This window comes from Phasianus colchicus, chromosome 6, assembly GCF_987193195.1.
Source record: "Phasianus colchicus chromosome 6, bPhaCol1.hap1.1, whole genome shotgun sequence".
Classification (NCBI taxonomy): Eukaryota; Metazoa; Chordata; class Aves; order Galliformes; family Phasianidae; genus Phasianus; species Phasianus colchicus.
In genome coordinates, this window is record NC_143441.1 from 50913316 (window position 1) to 50929975 (window position 16660).

At 45.9% G+C, this 16660-nt stretch overlaps 1 protein-coding gene across 1 annotated transcript in view; it reads right to left on the reverse strand.

Annotated features, from left to right (window-relative positions):
* WNT9A (Wnt family member 9A) overlaps positions 1-16660 on the reverse strand; it is a 55859-nt gene that overhangs the window by 23623 nt on the left and 15576 nt on the right. The gene's annotated exons all lie outside the window — the stretch shown is intronic.

Sequence of the window (16660 nt, forward strand, 5' to 3'; positions counted from 1 at the left end):
AGTCTGTGCACGACAGGGAGGTAAGAAGCAATACTTGGATTTATTTTCTCCACGGAGCTTGTTTGGATGAAAGACCTTGGCAATCGCCACGTCTGTCAAACTCAAAATTGCCAAAGGACAGTTCATTTAAAACTGAAATAGGGAAAAAATTACAGAAGGTACATAAGTGCATGAATTCAGGAAACTAGCAAGAGAGCAAGAACACTGCAGCTACTCTCCTGTGCTCTAAAAAAGAAAATAGTCATTTCAGGGCATCAAGCAGAGCCAGAATCAGCTTGGGAAGGTGACTTGTGCCACCAGACCCCAAGAGACACACCAAGAGAGCACGTACAGCCACTCCACCCTAAGCAGAAGAACAGGAGAGATCCCTACACAAAATTCAGCCACGGACCGAGGCTTGCAAGCAGGATACACTTTGAGAGACGACGATGCCAAAAGGTTTTAACAAGGAAGAATGAGCTCAACACCTACGAAATGACCTGAAGAAATCCAGAAAGACGCGTCCTTCTCTTCTCCCCTGCACAAGGTCCTTGACTCCAAATGTGCAACAAAAGAAGCCAGCGTACTGTTCCCGGTGTCAAGTGACGAGCTGCTGGAAAAGGACCAGGCTGGCATCGGCCCCAGGGAGCAGCAAGGCTGCAGGAACATCTGCTGGGCTCAGCAGTGGGTCGCTGGCTGGGCTGTCTGCACCCCACTCCCCTGGCTCTGCTCTATTGCGGCCAGGTGCCAGTGCATGCAGTCAATGGGGATAACTAAAAAAGGTTTCTGAAGAACCTGAAGGCATATTTCCCCAGCCAAAATGGAAGGAAGAATTGCTTAAAGCCAGAATTAAAACATGCTGGAATGCACTGCAGCCCTGTGCAGATGGGCATGTGCAGCGAGCATAGACCAAGACCCATCAGGAGAAACAAGGTGGCAGGCATGGGAGCAGAGCACACACTCATCACCTTCACCAAACACTGAGTGACCATGGAAACACTTAAAAACCCTCAAGAACAGCAGCCTGATGTTCCTTTTCCAATGAGGAATCGTCTGTAATTCACAAGATGCATCCTGCCAGGAAGGCAATCCCACGAGGCATGCACCTATGGTGCCTTAATTCCCAAACCTCCCATAAACAGCTGGCACTGTCCTGAGCCACAGCCAAGCAATACGTGGTCCAGCTGACAATTATTCCTAATCGTTTAATGAGTTGATTTAACATCAAATCAAGATAGAAGCCAAAGAAATGCAGAGTCAAAGTGATCAGTGGGAAAGACGACAAAGAAGTGACCTATGCAAATTTCCCCAAAAAAAGGTTTTTTTCCCCCAAAAAAATCTGTTCCTAGAAAGATAAAGACACTGACAAATATTAACCCTCACATTTTTGCTCTGCACTGTGTGGACTGCTGCCCAAGGATTTAGGACATCACCTGGCCCTGGTGGCCTCATTAACCACTTATGCTTACGGGAGAGGTGGCTCGATCCAAGCTTTGCAGTAATAAATACCTGTAACAAAATCTTCAGGACATTCATTCCTGGCCCTCATCAATACTTTTTCCCCCCAAAGGTTTAATCCTGCAAGCTTTCCTAGTTGGTGTAAGGGATATCCTCAGCTGACAGAGAAGAGAAGGCGGCATAACTCATTTTCTACCCTCTTTCACCTTTCCAACTGAGCTGGTGAGCAAAATGTCCTGGAAAGCACAAAGTCCAAGTATCATGCAGAAGTCAGGGGGAGTGATACAGGAGCTGATCTTACAGGCACGGTTTTGCAGAGCAACCAGCTATTTGGAGCCCCTTTATATCCCTCCCATTCGATATTTGCCTTTGAGATACTCAACTCATGGATTTCTTACAGACAATCACATGATGGCTGGGATTGGAAGAAACCTGAGAGATTATCCAGTTTCAGCTCCCCTGCCATGGGCAGACTTGCCCCCCATCAGATCATGCTGCCAACCTGGCCTCAGGCACCTCCAGGGATGGGACAGCCACAGCTCTCTGAGCAGCAGTGAAGGGTCCCAATAAGAGTCAAGCCAAATAACTAAAGAGCCTGGAACAAGGAGAAGGTAGAAAACAGGATTCATCCTGCTGCACAAAGCCAGAGGACAGGGCTCTGGCTCCTGCTTTTGATGGAAAACAATAGGAAATGGAAACATTAAATGGGGCGCTGCTGACAATATGCCATTTTCACTGCCATGTGCAAAGGCTTGGGCAAAAGTTCATCAGCTCTGATAACCAGGATAACGCAGGCAACACCATATAAGCCACAAACATTGGGCCAGCATCTCCACTTCCAGACTCCCATTTCACCCTTGCCTGGGAAAACAACACAGAGACACCACACCAACACAATGAATAGCAGAGCACTTCTCCCACCTCCTCAGCCTGTTTCCTGACCCAGCTCCGCACCGAGGAGCACACTATCTTCAGTCCTCATTCATCACAGAAAACGGGCATCAAAAACCAAATGGGCGAGAAACAAGCCACACATCAGTAATAAAGAAGCACAGGCAGAGCTGGTGGCCCCACCTGAAACATTGCCTCAGAGCTGCCACTGCATGGAACCTTTGTAATCCCATAAAGCCCTTTTATGCAACCTAGGCTGAGTGAGGTCCTGTAAGGCAATGGTGTCAGAATTGGATGTTTTCTCAGCTCCTCACAAAAGCTGAGAGAAAATCCTTCCAAGAAAATCTTTCAGGATGGGGGGAAAAATTGGGCTATTTGTTTATTTAATACATTTTTTATTGCTCATCCATTCTACAACTTCTGTTGTTAGAAAGATAGCCAGCACTCTGCGCTATTGCTTTGGATTGAGAAGGCCAAGCATCAGATGAAGGTATGTTTGTCCACCAGGAACCTGGAGAGAGACCAAACAGCTTGTTGCTCACAACCCAGGAAGCTTTAACTCTGTGTAAGTTAACTTTGGTCTCCATGAGGGCTGCAAGGTCGAGGGACAGAGTCTGTGCTTGAGATTTTGACCTCTTTTTCTGTGCACCTCACCTGCCTTCTGCTCTGAGCATGCCTGCACCATCCATCCATACCTCAGGAAGGACCTGGTTGCCCAGTCCTACATCATTCAGGTCAGGGGAACCTCACCAACATCACTCTCCTTCCAAACTCCTTCCAGTTCAATCCTTCACTGGTCTGAAGTCAGAAGTTTATTATCCCCAGCTGTAAGCAGCAAGGACTACTGGATTTGCACTAATACTGCTGGTGGCATTCATCTGCTTTGGTCATACACTCTATGTAGCAATTAGGACTCACTGCCTTTCCCCAAAGATCCTATTTTCAGTTCATTTTGGAAGGCTCTTCATTGCACCAGCTCATCCTTTCATACATACCCCTATATTTTCTCTTACATTACGGGGTCTTCCCTGGTGGGAATTTGAGGAAGACAAGTCAGAGACACGGAGCCTGCACAGATCTGTGAGAGCGCTCTTATTTTTGACACACTCAAGAGTTTCCTCTGCAATTGCCGCCAGCAACATGAGCCAAGGTGAGCTGCGAGGAAACGCCTCTGCTATACCCGCCCGGAATGACAGCCCTGCTGAAATATTGCATTCCTACCCTGCAGCTTCCTTCTCTGCCAGGAGATTTATCTTTGGTACATCTGTACAAGGCCCCAGTTGATTTTATTTTCAGTTCTTCCTTGAATGTTTTTCCTGCGGTATTGCACCTCTTCCGATCCTTGTTCTACTCTATCATCTCCTTCTTTTCTTCTAACAGTAAAAGTTTTGAGAAGCTGAGAAGTAGCACGCACTAACCCTCTTCACTGCAATTCCAAAATTAATGACTCTACAACGCAAGGAGCCAGATGAGTTATGCAGGACTCCAGGCACGTATTATTGCTTCTTCTACTCACCAACCTACAAACCCCCATTCTCTTTCCCACTGCCATTATTCCACACTACAACAAAGCTTTCCTGAGTTGGCCTACCATGCTCCCTCCCCATCCCATAAAGGCCAATGGCTACTTGAAGTGCAACAGGTCAGAAGTCCAGGCAAACTAGGAATGGTTGATCAAAGAATCAACTCTTTAGTCAAATATCTCATTCTAGCCTGTGTGGCTTTGTTTTTGTTTTGTTTTTACAATTCCACAGGTGCCACCATCATGCCCACACCATAACTCAACATTTTCCTATGCACCAAAACCAGAGCTAAGCATTTTTGCTGCAACATACAGTGCTTACCTGTGTTCATACATTCATCCACATCCACTGCCACCTCGCCTTTAGATTACAGAATCAAAAACCATACATGTTAGTTTCAAAATCAACTGCAATTCTCCAAGATACAACACCAAAGGTTTCCTACACTTGTTGAAGTGCACACACACAGAAATTCCATATCTCATGGAACCCCTTAAAAAAGAAAAAAAAAGCAACCATGCAAGGTATTCTCCCAGGATCCAAGAATTTTATACTATTTTTCTGAAAGAGTGGTCAGGCACTGGAATGGGCTGCCCAGGGATGTGGTAGAATCACCAACCCTGGAGGTGTTCAAGGAACGTTTGGATGTTGTGTTGCGGGACATGGTTTATGAGAACCATTGGTGACAGGTGGATGGTTGGACTGGGTGATCTTGTAGATCTTTTCCAACCTTGGTGTTTCTGTGATTCTGTGATTTTTCAGCTGCTACATCTCAATGAATTAAATTCCATCACAAAGATAGACTGATCATAGAAGTATTTGCTTCTTTTAGCTCAGCCTGATCATCAGCTTCCCTAATCCTGACCCTTTGCAAGGTTTCTTCTCATCATCCACAGATCACATCCCTTTATGCACACACCAGTCCTTTTCCTTTCAGGTCATTTCCAACCTCCTCACCATTTTGTGTGTGTGCACCTCTCCTTTATCCTCTCCACACCATTCTCCACAAACAATGGTGACTTGCTGTTGGAGACCATTAAAGAAACAACAAACAAACATTTGGAAACCCAAGTTGTGAATACGGCTATTCTCATGACAAGCATGTCTCAATTGCTATTTTGATCCTTATCTTCTTCTCAGTACCACAGCATGCATGGTAACCTCTCAAACATGGCTCTCCTCCTTCAGAAACAGCACATATCCCACCACACAGACAATTACTAATATTACACACTTCCAGCAACACATGGCATCAGCAGCAGAGCTCTGCAACCCCACTGTACGGAGATGGAAGCAGCCATCCCTTATTCCTGAGGTCCTGGCAAGTAAAGCACAGGAGAAAACACCTCCAGGTGCCTGATTCTGCTTCTGAACATAGGAATTCAGGCAATAAAGAGGAGACAAACTACAGAACAAAGAGAATTTCCAAACCAGTAGATCCTACTTTCCAGGGAAGGAGGCATGAGTATCCATCACTCATGAAGTGTGCTCAGATTGCCTGAACAGATCTACACAGAGAGAACATTCTCTGAGTCCTCTTGCCATCCTAGATAAGGGGACAGAGGAGCAGACCCGTAAGCATCCTGCTACACACACCTGCCAGGCTCTCAGGGCCTATCAAGAGTCATTCCCAGCATCCAGGGAAAGGACTGAACAGCTGCTTCTCCGAGAAAGCATTTGCTGCTGCAAATCTCTAGCTTTTCTTGTCCAGCACAGCCCTCCTGAATGTTTCTAGCACTTGCAGCAACCACTCTTTGATCCCAAAAATCATTAAGCTCTTTTCAGACCCAGGCGTTACCACAGAAATTATTTACATCTGAGTTTCCCATTTTTGCTTCAGCTGAAGTTCATGCTGAAGTCAGAGGACTGCTGAACGCAGTAGTCCAAGCAAGAGGAAACCTCAACAGGGTAGATGTCCCAGCTGAGGAAAGAGCCAGACCCTAACCCTAAGTTCTCTTCGGGATTCTTCTGTGAATGGGGCAAGACAGGGGTGGTTGCTTCCCAAGCACAGAGTGCTTGCTATGCATATAAACAATTTTTCCATATAACTTCATGCCAAATCATGCCTGCAGCTTCTCCTGCACTAATTACACTTCCCCCCCCCCCCAAAAAAAGAAAAAAATTGGTGCATGGCATATGAAGGTCTAGCTACTGAAGGCAAAACAGTTCAATGAACGTGCAGGGAATATGTGACTCAATTCAGATACAGAGCTGTTGAGGGCTGGGGATGCTACAGCACATTCCTCCACCAGGCCCACGGGACCAAGGTGCCCTGAGGAATAGCTATTTTTGCACTGTGGCAACCAGAAACACCACAAGCAAATACTTCAGCTGCAGCATTCCCCACTCATGGCATAAGCAAAAAGGCCATACAAGTTCTGAATGACAGCATTCCCCTGAAGGAAGGAAGAGGTGCTTTCCCTTCTCCCTCCCAGCAAGGAGGGCACAAGCAATCACAGAGAAACCCAAGAGCAGAGGAAGGAACCAAGCTTTGCTCTTCCAACCCACAGTGGTGTGCCTGAACCACAAGGCCGCAATACCCCAACCCTTCTTCCTGAATGAGGTTTGTTGTAGGGAGGGGGAAGTTTCCAGTCCTCACGCTTTTATTTTTGGCAAATAGCAGAGCTGAGATTCACCAGGACAGAGATGACAGGGAGAAGGCTCGGACCAGCCCTAGGAGCCTCTGCAATATTTGGGTCTTTATTGATGATCTGAACAAAGGGGATTGAGTGCACCCTCAGTTAGTTTGCAGATGACACCAAGCTGAGAAGAAGCATTGATCTGCCTGAGCAAGGAAGGCCCTTCAGAAGGATCTGAACAGACTAAGGCCTGTTGTATGAGCTCTAACATGACCAAGTGTCAGGTCCTGCAGTTTGGTCCCAGCTCAATGCTGCAGGCTTAAGGCAGAGCGGCTGGAAAGCTGCACACAGGAAAAGGATCTGGGGCTGTTGGCTGACAGCTGGCTGAACATGAGCCAGCAGCGTGCCCAGGTGGCCAAGAAGGCCAGCAGCATCCTGGCTTGTGTCAGCAATAGCACAGCCAGCAGGAGCAGGTGATCACCCTCTGTTCTGGCACTGGTGAGGCTGCACCTCAAGTGCTGTGTTCAGCATTGGGCCCCTCAATGCAAGACACTGAAGCCTTGTAGTGTGTCCATAGAAGGGCAACGGAGCTGTGAGGGGATGGAGCACAAGTTTGATGGGGAGCAGCTTCTCAGCTCCCTCTGAGCTGAATAGAGGAAGCTCGGGGGAGGCTTTATTGCTCTCTACAATGACATGGAAGGAGGGTATAGCAAGACAGGGGTTGGTGCTGTATCACTGTTAGCTGGGAAAAGACAAGAGGTGACAGTCTGAAGTTGCATGAGGGGAGGTTCAGGTTGGACATCGAGAATAATTCCTTCTCAGAAAGAGCAGTAAGGCAGAGTGGTAGAGCCACCATCCCTGGAGGTGTTCCAGAGCCACAGAGATGTGGCACTGAGGAACATGGTCAGTAGGCATGGGCTGGGGTTGGACTTTGGAAAAGACCTCTAAGATCCTCATCTTTATAATTCTATGATTCCTTTGCAACATACACAGCTCGTGCTGTGAAGGACCCAATAGTTCCCAAATGACCTCTAGAAAACCCTGCTGTTTTGTTTTGTTTTTAAAGAGGCAAGAACTTTTTTTTTTTTTTTTTTTTTCATAATTCAATATTAGCTGGGAGCTCCCAGGTAGTTCAATACCAGGAGCTGCCTGTAACCAAATTCCATTGCAAACAACCTATTTTGCTTGCAAGTGGGCAGAGGCAGGGAGAGAAGAGGAGGGGAAGGTTGTTTCCTCTCCCCTTCATCCTCTGAAGAATGAAACAGCAATCAGCCAGATTTATGGAGGATTTTTAACCCAACTTAAAACCAGCCGGTGAACTGCGGTGCCAGTGGAATGCATGGGCCAGGCAGCAACAGGGGCTTTCGCTGCCGATTTAAGACGGCATTAAGCTTCACCCTTCCCAGCTGGTGCAAGGAATTACTCACCCGCTGTCCCCGGCTGCTCACTATTCTGGCTACTGATGGCTTTTATTTTGTCTTTTAAGCTTTGTTTCTTGCTTAGCGTCTCTGTATTTATCGACGTGCTTCCTATCAGACCTTGCACAGCCTGTAACCGGGAGTTTCAGCGCAGAGAAACAGTGAATGCAGAGCAATGCAATGGAAGAAAATGAAGTAATGAGGCTGGAGAAGAAAATAAAAGCCTTGTTTTGTTTACCTTATTAGGATCTCAGGTCCTTGCTGCAGTATAAAAGCTACTCCACTCCCTCCCTGAATTAGGGCAGTTCATTTGAATCCAACATTGGGCCTAACACCTCTCCATAACTTAAAACATGGATCGCATTCACAAGAACATACACAAGCATCCTTCTCCTTACCTTGCTTTTGAATCAGTTCTGGTAAGGTTGAGAACCAGAAAGCTACATAATAGATCACACAATGCAATACAGCATTTGCACAATATATTTGCAACAAAGAGTTAAACTACAAGCAAACCCAGTTTCATCTGCTCCTACCATAGAGATCAAATTCCTAAGAGGCAAAAATTCATCTGTGATATAAAGCTGAAGCAGCAGTTCTGCTCTCTCATTCTAAGCAAAGAAATCCAAACTTCATGGATTTCTTGGTATCTTCCCTTGTCTGGAGAGAATTGCCCTTTGCAAACAATATATAGTATTCAAAATGTGGAGTGAAGACCAGAAAGAAAACCTCACAGATGTTTTCCAATCATGCTTTTTGCACTGGTGCTCCTTTACGTTCATTCCAGCAGCTTTACAAAGACAACTTCAAGAAGCATCACACACAAGGTAAGGGCACTTCTTCACACAGGCAGTTCCAGTGCCTGGAATAACTCCTGTCCATACTTCTGGCACTCCAACACTCTTCTGCATGAAGCCTACTGACACCCTGCAGACCTATCCAGGGCTGGGGAACACTCATTTATAGAAATCCAACATGCTGACTCAAGCCAGAACAGCATTAAAATAATAAGTGCAGGATGTTCAGACCCTAACATCCCCCCTCCCTCCCTTCCCCAACACTATATTATTAAACTTCAAGACTCTCTATCACCAGCTACTGTGAAACCCAAAAATTTAAATATATAGATTCCAAAAGGGATTAATCACCCAGGTGGGTGATTAAACATGAGGATTCAAGTGCAGCCTCCTGCTTCAGGAAGCCTTTACACCACTGACTGCCCAAACCACACAGGCTATGCCAGGAGATACCACTTGTCCCATTTCTCCTTAGCTTCTCCAGATGCCCACATTTGCATGAAGAAATCTTCATTTCAGCCCACAGCATCAGAGAACAGTTTGGGCTGGAAGGGAATATAAAGCCCATCCAGTTCCATCACCCCCACCAGCTTAGGCTGCCAAGGGTCCCATCCAGCCCTGCCTTGAGCTCCTCCAATGATAGGCCATCCATAGCTCTCTGGGCAGCAGTGCCAGTGCCTCACCATCCTCTGAGTAAAGAATGTCCTCCTCATATCCAAACTAAAAGAGAGATTTAGATTAAAACCATTCCCCCTATCACTATCAGGATAAGCAAGAAGTTGCTCTCCCCTTGATTATAAGGCCACAGTTAGGTCTTCTCAGAGTCTGCTCTTCTCCAGGCTCAACAAGCCCAACTCCCTCAGCCTGTATTCATAAAGACAAGTGCTCCAGCCCTCTGAGCATCCTCATGGCCCTCCTCTGGACTCTCTCCAACAACTCAGCATCTTTCTCATGCTGGGGGTCCCAAGAGGACAGAGCAGAGGGGGACAACCACCTCCCTCACTCTGCTCTTGCTGCCACGCTCACTTTGCCCACCCCACCTCCTCAGCCCCACCAGCCCCATGCAGCCCTCCACCCACAGGCACCCCCAGCACTCCAGGACATGGGCATGCCTCGCACGGCCCCAGCGCCAGCACGGCCAGCATGTGTTAGTGTCAGTCTCTTCCACCCACTCCTGCCAGGGAACGCATCTGACTTTGTAATGAATTGCCCATTTGTCTCTCTAACACCTCAGCCAGCCTTTTGTTAAGCCTTATCTCCCAAATTTAACAGCTCCCTGGTGCACATCACGCAACAGGACTTGGCTTCTTCATTCCCCCTCCCCATCTCCTCCTCCTCCTCCCTGGTCTGTCTGTCATATAAATCGTGCTGTCCATCCCAAACACTGCCCTCTCTGTTCTCAACAGATGCCTCAGTTATGGAGCTGTCCTTGCCCAGACCACAGAGATTGGCAGCAGAGGAAGAAGCTCCTCGTAGCTAACACAGCAGCTTCCCTCGCTGCCTGAGGATAGCCCTACGTGCACGCACACCCAGCAGCACAGCAATGAAATAAAGATTCTTCACCAAACACCAGAATTTCAAAAGCTGGCAGGCTGAAAAAGCCTTTGAGGAAAGCACAGTGAACACAGAGCTCCTTAGCACAGCTCACACTCCTGTTGTCTTGCTTCTTCCTCAAACCCTGTTTCCATGCTCAAGACCTGGAAGTTCCAGCTGCAGTCTTGACATTTTCCTAAACAACTTATGAATAAATGGCAACTTCTAGCAACAAGTGCAGGTTAAGGCTGAATGGGTTTGCATCTTTCCCTCCCCTCAAAACATTTCACCCAGCCCCTATTTTATATCGCACGGAGGTCAGCTCATGGAGCATTTAGATGGTTGGGCGGTTTGACACATCATCTGCTCTATTTTGGGAGCAGTTTATGGCTCTGCAATTCCTCCCCTGCACAGCAGTGATAGCTTTTCCACTCTAATGTCACATTATCCTCGTGGAAGGTTTAAAAACTAGACAGGTGAAAAAACAAACTTTCTGGGCACTGAAGAGGGCAGGATGCATGAGAGCCTCGTCGTGCTGATGAGATGGTACACTCTTATCCTCACTCTGAGCCCCAGCAGGGATCGTGGGGATGAACTGGGAGCACAGAGCATGGTTCCTTACAGAACTAGACAGGAAGATACTCGAAGGCTCTCACATGAAGGTCATCCCCAAACAAAAGTTGTCTCGTGAACATCTTCCTGAAGAAGCTTTGCAGCCCTGAGGTTTAACAAGCCCCAGATGAGACTTTGAGGGTCAGGTCTCCAGCTAAACAAACTGGCTCTGGCCAAAGTGTCAGACTACTCCAACAGGGATAAAACACCAGCACAGGAGACAGTGTTCTTGCTGAGGTAACCCACATACGGAATGAGTTCCAATGAAGCCAACCGATGTCACAATATTTGTCTTACACTCCACCTGCAAGGGCACTGCTAATCACATCTGATGAATACGTTGATACAGATAGCCAAGGTATCTTTAACAGACCCATGCTATTGGAGAATCTTTGCTTGCTTTGTTATAGAATCATGAAGGTTGGAAAAGACCTCCAAGATCCCCATGTCCAACCCCAACCCATCCCACCACGTCTACTGGCCACATCCCTCAGTGCCACATCTCCACAATTCTTGAACAGTTCCAGGGACAGAGATCCCACCACCTCCCTGGGCATCCTGTGTCACTGCATTGCCACTCCTGAGAATAAATTTCTTCTAATTTTTAGGAGTTTATAGGACTACAGAACATCAGCATGAACCTCACCCAGACCTACCTCAGCCTACAATTCAAGAAAAGCCATCACAATATTTATTGTAGAAGCACTGCTTGGGTTGTAAAGGGTCTTTGAGATCATACAGTTCCAACCTCCAAACTTTGTGACTACAGCATATACATCCTTTTATTATACTATAAAGACTTTATATGAATAAAGAGTCAAATTCACCAAAACACTAAAACTCAGGGTGGCCCAAAGTTTTTTCTCTGCTGTTTTGTGGATGAGATAGCACACCATCCATCTTCAGAGCGGTGCGTTTGTGCTCATGAATGGAAAAAAAAAATCCTTTATGCATTGTATTAGAAAAGGTATGTGGGTCACACTCAACGAACCAGTATTATGGAAAGCATTTCCTTCCTGTATTGATCATCCATCCACCCAACTAAGTTGTATTAAAAAGGCAGGGGGGAGGACAACAAGCCAAGTGTTATACATAGCGAATTCTGATTAGATTATGAAACTTTAAGAAGATCTTAACAAGTGGACAGTGTACATTTTACATAATTAGCTTGTTACTTATAAATGCCTTACATAGTGCCAATGGCAGATTTTCACCACCTAAAATAGACCAAAGCTGTTGGATTCAGGAACTGCTGCCATCCCAATTTAGATCAACCCAAATACAGAAACCACGAGGTGGTTTTGTTACACCAAGATTAAGAATTGAATCAGCTCTTGTGTTCCTGGATATTATGTCACTCCGCGAGCCCAATCCTCACCAAATGTGAAAGCTGTTCTTCACAGCCTTTCGATAGATTTCAAGCTCCTTTTTGGAGGAACAGAAACTCACCAAGACTGGACGTAAAGACGCAGCACTATGGGATGCCAAAGTTGCATCCATATTTATTTTGCAGGGAACCGTTCCCCAGCCCCATGAGATGTATGCTTCATGAAACCTGCAGAGGAATTCAGCAGGCCTTGAGATACAAGCACAGCTTGTGAAGCAGGACCTCAGAAATAGCAAGCCAAAAGAGTAGGTCCTTTGATTTGCAAGTTGTCCATGCTTGACATCAAAGACCCAACAAACACAGAGCTACACAATGTTATTCCTACTCAACTCCTTCCTATTGCCTGCAGGCATCTAAAGGGAGAAATGCTATGAATGACATGAGAAACCATGCCTAGTTCAGCAGCTCTGAGAGATGTCCCATAAATCTACACATACGTAAGTTAACTATCAGGGAAAAACAAAACCTAAGCAGTGCCTCTCTTCCAGTCATCTCTACAAAGTGATCCAGGTTGACAGTCCATCAGTGAATTGTTTGTGTAGCCTGATAATACAAGATAGACCTCTCAGTCCAGAACTAGACAACCAGTTTTGCCCAGATTCACAAAGACATTTAGACAACATCTCAAATGTCTCGAGTATTGAATGCTTTTGAGTCCACCAGTGGAACAGAGATGGAGATTTGAAAGTCCTGGATTTAAATTATTGCTTGGAAACTATCTTGAGAGCTGGAAGTGATGAAAGTCTTCATATGCAAGTGACTTCCAATTCAGCCACTCAAGGACCAGGAGATATCAGCATAATTGCATGCACGCATTATAAATCAGTTTCTAATCTCAAAAAGCTATGTGACCACATACTGCAAAGCAGCCCAGTTTTAGATATCCTCTTCCAAATTACCACCTTGCTTCATTCCTTCCAGAAAGAATGATTTCCTCCAGAAAGAAGGCAGGGGACCAGGAGAAGAACCAACTGTGATGAGTATTATCTGGGAAAATTAAAGCTCATTCAAGCAAGGCACTGTACAAGGCAAATTCAGTCAGCTTTTACAGCCTTTCACAAGTCATTGCACACCTCACTTTCCAGTGGTTTCTGTAATGACAGCTAAACATGGAATGAGCCATAATACTTCTAAGTACTCAAATAATGGAAACAAAGCTGACTTCAGCATCAGAGAGGATGCTCAAGGTAAGTGTTCTCTCAATTGCTTGGGAGCTTTGCCTCAGCACCTTTAAAACACTCACAAGGATCCAAATATGTTTCCAGCTGAGTACAGAATCTGGATATGTTTTCAATAAGCCTTGGGGCTACATGGTTAATGGGAACAGTAATGAAATACTTAGTAATTGCCAGATCAGTACGGAATAAAACTAGCACACAATCACATAAAAAGCTCTGTTGCAGTCTGCATGCACAAAGGCTATGACCAAGATTACTCAGCTTCCACACGCACTTGTCAGCACTGCAGGGGACAAGCAAAGCCAGAGATTCCTGCCAATACCTTTGGGAGACGTGTGACATGTACACAAAATCAATTTTGAGGCATCTGTGATAACATTTTAGCACCAGTGGAATTTGTCTAATATGGAAACACTACAAAGACAAATTAAGAAATTTTAAGTAACAGTTTTGCTCCAAGGCCTCATGAACAGCCCATATCTTCCTTTTCAGATTAGCCCTTCACGTCCCAACATGACTGTAGCACCAAACAGTGAGATCCCCATCTGTAGTCTGTTCTATCAGATGCTCATCAGAGCTACTCTCAACCAGAGCAGCAGCTCCAGCCTGAAATGGAGCTCCCATCTGTCTTTAAAATGCATGTGGGTTCACTTCACAACTCCCACAGCCCATTTCTTACAGCAGCTTTAGAGATTGACTCATCCTCCCCAGGATGATATAGGACTTAAGTAAACAAAACCTACCAGAATTGGAGTCAATGGGTTCAAAAAAGAAAGACTGGTAGAATCTGATTTTGAAGTGCTGTAAAGACATTTAGATATACCTCCAAATGCCATAAATTTAGTAGTGATGTTGAAGTAAGAGTAAAGACTCATATTCCAAGCAAAGAAGCTATTTGCCTACAAAGAAGTCTCCCCACCAGACTTTCATAAAGCACAAGGGAAGTGGGACATCAGCTGTCTGCTCAGTACTACATAGCATGTAGAACATAAAATTCCAAAGCAAGCTGAACCACCAACTCCACTTTCCTCACACTGCAACTTCGTAAGAGTTACGTTTGAAGGGAAATAATTAGGAGATTTTACATGAAAGTTAAAAAAAAAGATGCATGCACCGAGATAAGATACTCTTGTTTCTTTTGTACAAACATAAGAATTCCCAGCAAATTAAAGCAAATCACTGAAAAACAGCGTTGCTATTTAAATTGCAAGCTGAAACCCAATAGCACTGCGATGGAACTTGGCTGCGTTCTTCTCTCAGATTGTACGTCCTTCCCTGGGAGACAGTATCAGGTTCCCTTCCCCCTTTCTTCGTCTGCACTTGAGACTTTCCAATTGGACTGAGGTCAAGAAAACCATCCTGCTCCCAGCTATCATCCCTCCAGAGCACGTCTCCTGCCAAGCCCTCCGCCAGGTTATGGGGACATCCAGCATTCTCAACTGGCTCCCCAAGGGATGCAAACCAAAATGCCTCACACCTCGCTTCTTGAAAACCAGCAAATGTGGCCACTTGCAGTCCTGCAGGCTGGACCACAGGAGCAAGAGGAGTAGGATCTCGTTGGCTTCACCAGCTTTCTCTACACCACAATCCCCACAGTGACACTGATTTTCTCAGTGGTAGAGAAAGAAATCCCTCTAGCTTGCTCCCCTCCAGCCCTGAAATAGCAATGGTTGCAATACCCTGACAGCATGTAACTTGGATAAGCATTCAGCAGAAATAACCTGTCACAGCAAAAGACTCACTACCACATCCTCAGGACAACTTTTTTTTTTGTGGAAGCTTATACCTATTTATGTAATCTCTGAGAGTTTAACCAGTTTCCAACACTCATGATTTCCAACACAGCTTTTAGGAAAAGATATTTGGAGCATATAAATAGAGAGGGAATGGCTGTTTATGAGGGTGGATAGCGACAGGACAAGGGGGAATGGTTTTAAACTGAGACAGGGGAGGTTTAGCTTAGATATTAGGAGGAAGTTTTTCACCCAGAGGGTGGTGAGGCACTGGAACAGGTTGCTCGAGGAGGCTGTGGATGCCCCATCCCTGCAGGCATCCAAGGCCAGGCTGGATGTGGCTGTGGGCAGCCTGGTCTGCTGGTTGGCGACCCTGCACATAGCAGGGGGATGGCATTGAATGATCATTGTGGTCCTTCGCAACCCAGGCCATTCTATGATTCTATATCAGTAACAAGCTCTGATCTACTTACGATCTGGCAAGAAGCAAAGTCAACTTTATCAATGGAAATGGCACCTTAGGAAGGAAAGTTAAGACCAAATAACACAGAGATGAGAGGAAGCCTTTCTACCTGAGCTCTGCAACATGATTTCTTTGTGAATCAAAAGCATTCTTCACATTGGAATTTTCCTCCAAGTTACAGAAGGTTTGTAACTAATTAAAAAACCCCTCCAAGTTTCCAAAGTATTTCAAGCAATAAAACCCAGGTTACAGCCTGAAAATAAATCATAACAGTAATATGCGCACGCTTGGGGGGGAGGGGAGGGTAAGATATAAACCAACACTGGAAAAATCTTACACGTAGTGCAGCCAAAATGCCAGTTGATACATGTCACATTTGGGCGCTCCAGGCAACTCTATCACAATGGCTAATAGAGGCAGGCAGAGCTCCAAGAGGAATGCCCAAAGCCTAAGGACGCACAGATGCTCCCCGGAGCCTCAGATAATGGCAATGGCATCCCAGGCCTTTGCTAAATCTTTCACACACGTTCAGCTCCTCAAGCAGCAGAGCAAGCAGAAGGAGGACTGCGACCTTTCAAACGTTGTTACCGGCTAATCCTCCTGGAAGGAGGGCCTCAGAAAACATTTAGATTGAAGCATCCGTGAGATTAAGATGTTTATCCGTCTTGTATTTTGCACATTTAGGATGTCAGTGTCTCCTGGCTGCAAGAGCCCAGGAGGACCAGGGGCCAAGAACGAGGCAAAGGGAAAGGATAGCAACGCTAACAAGTGCTTTGTGTTTGCTAGAAACCTGTCATCGGTCTGCAAATAACAGAGTAAAACAGAATTAGGGGAGATTTTTCCCCAGATGGAAATACCTTTAGCAGCTGAGTTGACAGATCTATGGGGCGTAACAAGAACCAAGCATAACGTGAGGGTTGCTCCCCGCTAAAGCTTTCCAGGTGTTTACATCTGGCTGCAGCCAAAAGCGCCGTGAACCCCGTGAGATCACTCCAGCCTAGCAAAAAGCTCAAAGCCACCTCAGCACAAACGGTAGGAAGGAGGTCAAACAGCCCCTGCTGTGGTGGGAGATACTATGTTAGCGACCACACAGAGACAGAGGTCTCCTC